Below are 9360 nucleotides of genomic sequence, written 5' to 3'. Positions count from 1 at the left end.
ACGGGGCCCATAATCGAACTGATATCCACAGAGCCCCTCAACGAGGGCCCGGAAACCGGCACGATGCCCCCACGATGCACCGACCGCGCATGGCGCTCTTCATGCGCCAAACGACCGCCAATACCACCCACGTATTGCATCAGAGATATGAAACATATCTACCCACGGCCAACGCCACCCCGTTCGTCGCCCACATAAGCGACTACCAACGGAGGATCGAACCGCCCAGCGCCTTCGATACAACCCTCTTACCCGAAGACCCCAGCCAGCCAGTTGACTCCGAAGCCGCCGACCCAACCGAACATGAGCCTGAACCAGTCCCGGAGCCGTGGCCGCCAGACTTGGCCCCGCAGATCCAAGCATTTCTAGATAAAGAGCTACCAAAATTTGATGGCCTCCACGGGTCGTCGGACATCGCCAAGCACACTATTGTCATGAGAGACAATCAACAGCTTTGACAGTACCGGGCCGAGGCCTCTACCAATGGAAGGTGATGCCCTTTGGACTACACTCGGCCCAACAACCTAAAAGAGCTTCGTCAATGCATCGGGATGGCGTCCTGGTACCGAAGATTTGTACCAAACTTCGCGACGGTCGTCCAACCGATGTCTCGCCTACTAAAGAAGAAACCAACAAAAAAAAACTCGCGCATCATCATTTCTCGCTTGCCTACTGCATTTTCAAGCCAGCCAAACACATGACGTCACCTACAATCTAAAAATTTTATTGTAGCGGACCCTGGACAGACTGATGCATAACTCAGCCTGAAATAGGACCTCACAATAGTACGCATCGAAGGAATTGGAGGTCAGTCAAAGACCAGCAGAGCACGAGTAAATTTTCTAATAAAATCCCTTCACGGCAGATTTACGCAAAGAATTTAAGCATTTGTACTACCTCAGATAGTTGCTGATCAACCAGCGCAGGCACTCGATGCAATGTACTTGAACATACCAAACGATTTCCCACTGGCAGATCCGGTCTGCACACAACTCCTCATCCATTTGTGCAATTAGACTCAACGAGCTAATGGAAAAATTCAGGACTCTGGACAACTTAGAGACGGAAGAAAAACCACGCACAAAAATCGAAGCCCATTGAGAAGCTCACTTTATAGAGAACTAAAAAACAGCATCGCATGGCAGGTTGATAGTACAACTCCAATTTTACGAAAACTCTTCAACCCGAGGGGGGTCCTTGGAAACTGCAACCAAAAGATTCCTGGCATAAGAGCGACGGATTTCACCAGACACCTGCAAATGCTAAGTGGAATTCAGGAATGAATATGAAGGACTTGGATTATCCACAAGAAATAATGCTTAATCAGCATACGAATATAATTTTTTTCGTTTTTTCTTCAAAGCACAAGGAAGCTTGCTATCAATGGCTGTAAACCACAAATGCAGCTTCTTCAAATTTTAACATGAAGCAGCTAATAGATGCCTTATGATAGAAAGAGTAATGCCATATCAATTAAGAGGCGGGAAATTAAAGAAGACACGGACTTATTGTACTTTATGGGGTCGGAAACGTTTCATTCTGTGCGTTGCACACATCCACTTCGGGCTCAAATCTACACCCCTTAACTCTTCGGATATAAAAACTGAGCTTTGCCCAAAATGCAAGCTTTCGAAAATTCAATCCTATTGTAAATAGGCATATAGTTACTACATGTTGTTGAGAAGCACAATAGCTTTTTTCCATTTTTCATTGTCTTAATTTTCTATTTTCTATTGTAATTGTGTTTTTTTTTTTACTTATTGATTTATATTTAACTAAAATGGCCTACCGAATATTTTGGATTTCTCTTTTTCTATATTTTTCCCCGTTGCGTTCTCGGTCTATCGCTCAAGGATTAGTTCATCGAGTAATGATAATGTGGACAGGTTAGATTAGGTTAGGTTGAGGCGGTTGTCGGGATCGCCAGAAACCCGACACACTTTTTCCGTTTACGGCCCGTTTTGATACCGGGTGGATCATGTCCTCTGCCCTTGTGAGACACTATGTCAGCAGTTGTCCCATGCGGATGCCTTTATGAAGTTTGCGATCCTTTTTGGAATCATAGTAGACATTTCTAATAATTCGTTCATGAAAGGCATTCCCAGGTATTGTAGCCTCCTTCTACTGAGAGCCGGACAGGAGCAGAATAGGTGTTCCACCGTTTCTTCCTCGTCCTCATCTCTACAGCTACGACAGAAGTCGTTGTAGGGGGCAGCCATCCTGTTAGCATGGGTGCCTATTAGCCAATGTCTTGTAAGGGAGCGTATGACTGAGCTGCACCTTTTTCTACTGAGCTTGCAGAGCTTAGCGGTGCGCTTTTTTTGATACTGGGCCATGTTTGCCGAGTTATGCTACATTGCGGTGCAGTTTGCCACCTATTGTCTCTAAGTAGCTTAAAGTGCTCTTTTATAATGTGCTTACAAGTGGCCATTGGCATTCAAATGCCCTCCTTATCTTGGAGAAAGGGGATTGTAGTACCAGTTCTGGCCAGCTCATTTGCTATGCAGTTGCCTTCAATGTCCTGGTGGCTCGGGACCCATATTAGGCTAATAACATGCTGATGAGCCATCTCGTGGAGAGATTTGCGACAGTTTGCCACGGTAGCCGAGCTCGATGTCATCGCATTTAGCGATTTGATCGCAGCTTGACTGTCACTGTAGATGTTTAAATGAGTTGCCGTAGTGGCAATTTCACAAAGCCAACTCAAAGCTTCATTGATCGCTATCACTTCCGCTTGGAAGACACTACAGTGATCTGGGAGCCTGAAACAGTGTATTATGTTTAGCTGTTCGGACTAGATTCCCCCTCCAATCTTATTGTCCAGTTTTGAGCCATCTGTGAAGATTTGTATGGCTCCGTCTGGGCCAGGTGGACCCTCGAGCCAGTTGTCTCTGTGGGGGATAATTATTTCAAAAGGAGTATAGATACCTATATACTCCCTCGGAACACAGTAGTCCGTTTTTGTTGGTAAGATATCATTTCCTTTTAGGATAGATGCGTGACCGGTGTGCTGTGACACCCATTGGTCGGATTCTCTCAGACGAATTTCTGCCATTTCTGCCTGCTCCCTGCCTGCAAGGTCTAGGCTCTGGAGGCATAGGATGGCATTAAGCGCGTCTTTTGGTGTGGTGCGTAGGGCTCCACTGATGCATAGGGCAGCAGTTCGTTGTACCTTGCCTAGTTGTTTAGTGATGGTCTTTTTGGATAGGGCAGGCCACCACACTGCAACTCCGTAGAGTAGTATTGGCCTAACTATTGCTAGGTATATCCATTGGACTATGCTTGGGTTCATGCCCCATTTCAAGCTAATGGCCTTTTTGCAAGTGTAGTGGGCTATCGTGGCCTTCACTCTGTCTTTGATATTTAAGTTCCAACATAGCTTGTTGTCAATTACCAACCCTAAGTATCTGGCATTTTCGCTGAAAGAGAGCCTGCATCCATTTAGTATTGGGGGGTTGAGAGGGGGAACTTTCTTTTTGGTTGTGAACAATACAAGTTCCGTTTTCGAGGGATTGACTCGCAGTCCTCCTGACTTTGTCCGTTCAGACAGTCGCATGAGCTTTGCAGTCATTAGATCGTGTTTGAGTTTTTGAGGGAATTTTTCCGAAAAGATGATGGCAACGTCGTCCGCGCATGCTACCACTTTGCAGTCCTCCCCTTCCAGGTCACTGTTGACTGATATGTTCCATAGAAGGGGGGACAGGACACCACCTTGCGGGGTGCCTCTGTTGACATACCTTGACTGAGTGGACGATCCCATTGATGATGTCACCGTCCTGCATGTAAGCAATTTATCAATGAGCATCACCATGTGACGATCCACCCCCAGGTCATTCAGGGCCTCCGTGATGGCCTCTGGTGTGACGTTGTTAAAAGCTCCCTCGATATCTAATAAAGCTATTAAGGAGTATTCTTTGATGTGTAGGGATTTCTCTACCGTCGAGATTACTTCATGGAGTGCCGTTTCCGTGGATTTTCCTTTTCGGTAGGCATGTTGTGTGCCTGACAGCCACTGAGTATTTATGGTTTTTCTCAGATGAAGCCCGACTAGTGTCTCAAAGGTTTTAAGAAGAAAGGACGATAGACTGATTGGTCTGAAGTGGGGTTGAGTGTGAGGCTTTTTAGCCTTAAGCCAGACGTGAGGAATTTTTCCCACTACCAGTATCTTTCTGAAGATGCATTGCAACCAGTTAATGGCTGTGTCTCGGCTTTTTGTAATTGAGACGGAATGATCTGGTCGTAACCAGGTGATTTGAAGAAAATAAATCTATTTATTGCCCAGCTGATGTTCCGTTTTGTGAGGATGTGCGCCATCGATGTTGCCGGGCCTTCAATGGGGGGTCTGCCCGCTCGATGTTTGTGCACCCTGGAAAATGTGTATCGAGTAGGATATGTAGATAGTCCTCACTAGATTTAGTCCATGTACCATCCATTCTTTTGAGGTACCCCACCGAGAGGGTTGTTTTTTAGAGGATCCTACGTAGCCTTGCGGCTTCCGACGTTTCGTCAATGTCAGAGCAGAATTTTTGCCAAGGGGCTCTTTTTTTTCTCCTAAATTCCCTCTTATATAGGGCTAGATTGCTTTAGTAGTTTGCCCAGTGTTCCTCCTCGTTGTGGCTTTTGGCTCTATTGAAAAGAGTCCTGCAGCTTTTATGTAGGATATCTATTTTTTTACCACTAGGGGGTTTCTTTTTCCCCTTAGGTTTGATTGAGGCCGTGAAGGCCTTATTGCATGCTTTCGTGAAATTGTCCACTAGACGATTTAAGATCGTCTTGAGTGTACGGGCATTTTGGTGCTAAGAGGGAAAGGCGTTCCTACATTTTCGAACTATATATATCCTAGTTGGCTTTCCTGGGGCTTATAAAGTCAGTGGGTTTAGGGTATTCGAGAGATAGGACTGTCTCGATATACCTATCATCAGAGAAGGAGTGGTTCTCTAGGACTTTCCAACTCTTAACTATGTCTGACAGTTTGTGAGACACTAAAGTGAGGTCGATAAACTCCTGCCGGTTTTTTATAATGAAGGTGGGATCGCTCCCCCGATTACAAATAACCAAATTCGAGCTTAGGATGAAGCTGAAAAGTGACTCACACCAGCTTGTGTCCAAGCTCCCCCATTCAGTGTGGTGAGCGTTGGCTTCGCAGCATATTATGAGGCCTGTATCCGACCTCTCGCTGTCGCTGGCTATCTTGCGAACTAGGTCACTTGGAGGATCGATATCCTCGTGGGCCATGTAGGACGACACCAGTCTTAGGTGTGTCCCCTGTATCTCTAGGCTAGCCGCCGTGTTGTCGCCGTTGCTTAAATTGTGGAGTAGAAAGATGTATAAAAGTCTTTTTGCAAGTATGCAGGTACGAGTTTTACCTTCTGTTTGGGCTACGGTAAGCTTGTATTCCTTCGTCGCTAATCCACAGAACTTGCCTTCTACCACCCAAGGCTCCTGGATTAGGACTACGTCAGCTCCGCTTGAAACCAAGCGGAGTATGAGAGCAGCAGATGCTGCCTTACAGTGGTGGAGATTGATCTGCAGAAGTCTTAGAGACATCGTTATTATTAATCTCCACCACTTTCGTGTCGGCGTCCGAGTCGTCGGTGACATGCCCGTCCTTGCGACACATTGCCTCGAACTCCCTCATGAGGGTCGAGTCTGTGAGGTAACCATCCTGTTCCGGCCCCAGCTCGTCATCGGGTGCTTCGATCTCCGAGGTCTACGGGCCTCGGCCGCTGCGTCCGACTTATACACCGAAGCCGAAGTTCAGCTGACTCTTAGCGGCCTCAATCGGGGCCAGCGACTCCCTGTTGAGGATGAAGACAACTTGGTTTGTGGGGCCCTGTGTCGTCTCAACTTTCACCACCTTCCAGTCCTCGGTGGGAAGGTGTGGTTTGCATCGCTGCAACATCTTGTGGATGCGCTCCGGCTTCGCCCCTGGGTAGAACTCTCCGACTTGCGCTACCGCTGCTTTATACAGCTGTACGGAGCGCTCATCTTCGCAGGCTACAATCTTGGTGTTGCCCTGGAACCATCCCATGTCCTTACAGACTGGGGGTGGCCCAGGGTCCTTCTCCAGCAGCTCGAAGCAGCGGTCGGCCAATGCCGCTTCCCCCCACTTCCACTGGTTTCTTGGGATCCTTCCATCTGCACTGCCTTTATCCAGGACACCAATAAGTGTCCTTTCTTTGGCAATTTTTGAGAAGGATATATCTGTCTGGACCCTTGAGCGCTTTGCAGGAGGTCCTGGCGTCTCCTGGCAGAGGAACCTCCCTTGGTGTCTTCATGCTGAAGTCTGGGAGCACCGCCGTGGCCAACTCCACCTTCTTCAGCCAGTCGGCCGACGGGCTAGCCTCCGTACTCGCATTCTGCCGACGGAGTATGTGGCCTGCACTCCTCTTTTCGGCGTATGTGTATTTGGCTTGGGCGCTGGTACCTTCCACCGAGCAGGATTTACCTGTGATTGAGCGGGCTAGGCCAGGCCTTTGGGCCACTGCCTTCCCCTGCTTGGGATTGCTCCCTGTTGACATTTGGGGAGTGTCAGTCTCATTTGTTTTTTGTTTTGTTTTTTTTTTGTTGTTTGTTGCTTTTTATTCATAATTTTTCCCACGAGATGCTGAGAAGGGGAACGGTCAGCCCGGGCAGAGATCCACGTTGCCCAGGTAAGGCATCATTAGAACAGGGGGCTGCCAAGTCCCTGAGCTCTCCGTTCGCGACTGGGCTAGTTTTTATACCGGGCCCCCAGCCAGGCTGACTCTTGGCACGAGTCGCATGACACCTGTGTCCGGCCCGTTGTGAGGTGAGTGTTGGGATGTGGGTGGGTATTGTGTAGGGATGGGAGTTTGTGAGCTACTTAATGAGAGGCGTCACCACATGCGCATCGTCAGTGTTGCTACTTCGCGAACACCCGCTGGCTGTCCCGGACTGCTTATTTCCGGTACTTACCCTCAGAGCCAACTTAGTTGCTTCTGTTTGCGATGCCCGCTTATTCACAGCTAACCTACCCACTAGGGTAGGCCGTTCGCTATCCGCAACCTGCGACCCGTCCGGTGGCCTCAGATAGGCCCCCACTCCCCCTCATCGGATCATAGTGTGAATAAAAATACGACAAAATTTGATACGATTTAATTTAGATCCAGCTAAAAAATGCTACAAGAGCAAACTAAGTGGGTAACACTTAGCTTTTAGTGTAGGAGTATGAAATCTAGTAGAAACTTAATATATTAATAGTCTGCGGCATTTATTTAAACTTTGTCGCTAATTTTTCCTCAACAACGTCGCATTACTTCGACATATTTATTCCACTGAAGATGGTAGATTAAAACTGAACAGAAGTTTGTAACGCACAAAGGAAGCATCTCCGACCATATCCTGTAGCTTACCGTTTTCGACCTTCTGAGTTACTTAGGCTTGTTCAGCTGTCAACAAATTTTAATGTTGCCTTGGCGACCACTAAGAACTTCGCCGTGTCTTCGGACCCTTATTGGCTCACCGTAGGAAACCATCTCCGCAGTCAAACTGGTTCAAGTTCTAGTTACGACGACAAAATTGTAAACGTTTTATGTAACGTATGCATACCAAATCACACACACTCAAACACACATTAACATTTTGGTGACCCCGATGCCGGACATCCTTTACAAACTGTCCAACAGGCGACAGGAAAAGGATACAACCTGAAGATCACACTGAAGAAGTCACCAGGACTCTTCAACACAAACTGGCAACAAGCCACTTACTTACGGTAGAATCGCCTACCAATAAGTAGCACCATTTGGCAGATCTGCTAAGTTCACATCATCAGCCAACAAGATCAACGATCAATAAGATCAAGGTCACACGTGCGTTTCACCATTGAAAACAGCACAAAACCTCCATCCAGTACGTCGCTTGTACTTTTCCTTTGACCAACATCGGTTGCGAATATCAGCGTTTCCAGCTGTAAAGCAAATAAAACACTCCCAACGGGGCAAAGTAATAAGTAAGAGGCAAAATGGATTCACACAAGGAGGAACTTCAAGATAGACTACCCAGAAAGGAAGCAAACCATAAAGTACTGCCAGACAAATAAGGCGGCTCTCGAGGATGCATTGAATCGGTTTAACGAAATCGACACCAACCTATCGAAAGCATACAAAACCGATCATTACTTTAATTTCCATTAGGACCTACGTAAAACAATGAATGCATACGTTGCGATCTTTACCGAAAGCATGAACAAGCTAAATTAGGCATCAAGTGCTCATATGGGGTAAAATGTCGAACCACAATCGAATGATCGGAGCCAGCAACTCACAGAGGCTTACAGCAAATTGCCTTCACTATGTCGCCGACCAAAGGCCATAGTAGAGTCCATGGAAAGGATTCTAAAACAATTCTCAGAAGAAGAATTAGGATACGACATGGAATGCAAAGAGCATTGACAAAACCAGCCACATCAAGCAATAATGACGTGCAGCTTCCACACATCAACATTCCAAAGTTTGATGGGGACATACTAAAATGGTCCCAGTTCTATGAACTGCTCTCATGTATGATTCATTAAACAAACATTCCCACAGTACGGAAATGTGGTATCTAAAAACAATCGTAACTGGAAAGACAGAAAGATTGATCCGACATATCGATCTAAAGGAAGAGAATTTTGTGAGTGCATGGGAAATACTGATTGATACATAAAACAATCCCAGCGACGTCGCTAGCACGGTATTAAACCGCTTTCTAAATAATTCCAAGTCATTAAAAGAGTTTTACGTTACAAATATCGAATAAGCTGGATGTCACTAACAGAGCCTGGTACGAGCAATCATTCGATCAATCATTCAGTTCCTGGAAAAAAGAGTTCAAGTTCTAGGAACTGGAAAAAAGACACAAATGTCAAGGAGCCAAAAGGCACAACAGGAAAATCAAAAACGACTCTCTGCTCATTCTGCAAGAAGGCAAGCCATTGGCTTTTCGGATGCGATGAGTTTCGCTCCAAATCGCCATCAGAACGACTAATTTGGGTACACAGCAGAAATTGTGTGCCAACTGTTTTAAAACAAGCCACAAAACAAATGCATGCCCAGGTCGGACATGTTTCAAGTGCGACAAAAAGCACAATACACTGCTTCACTTGGACATACCATCAGGCGAAAGTACAGAACCAAGAGCACCGACGGTAAACGCAGCATTTAAGAATAATTACAACCTACTAGCTACATCAAAAGTATCAGTAGAAGCAAACAATTCACAAGAAGACAATTTCAGAGCTTTTCCGGATTCAGGATCACAGATCAACCTGATCTCTGAGCGAATGGCATCAATGTTGTCAGTCAAACTTAATGATACAACATTACGCATCGAAGGAATTGGAGGTCAGTCAAAGAC

At 46.4% G+C, this 9360-nt stretch overlaps 1 pseudogene; it reads right to left on the bottom strand.

Annotated features, from left to right (window-relative positions):
- Window positions 1–2006: 2006 nt before the first annotated feature.
- LOC121405244 lies at window positions 2007–6031 on the bottom strand (annotated as a pseudogene).
- Window positions 6032–9360: the final 3329 nt, after the last annotated feature.

This window comes from Drosophila obscura, unplaced genomic scaffold (genome assembly GCF_018151105.1).
Source record: "Drosophila obscura isolate BZ-5 IFL unplaced genomic scaffold, ASM1815110v1 contig_87, whole genome shotgun sequence".
NCBI classification, from domain to species: domain Eukaryota; kingdom Metazoa; phylum Arthropoda; class Insecta; order Diptera; family Drosophilidae; genus Drosophila; species Drosophila obscura.
The sequence above is the reverse complement of the archived record's forward strand: the minus strand, read 5'-3'. Positions and strand labels throughout refer to the sequence as shown.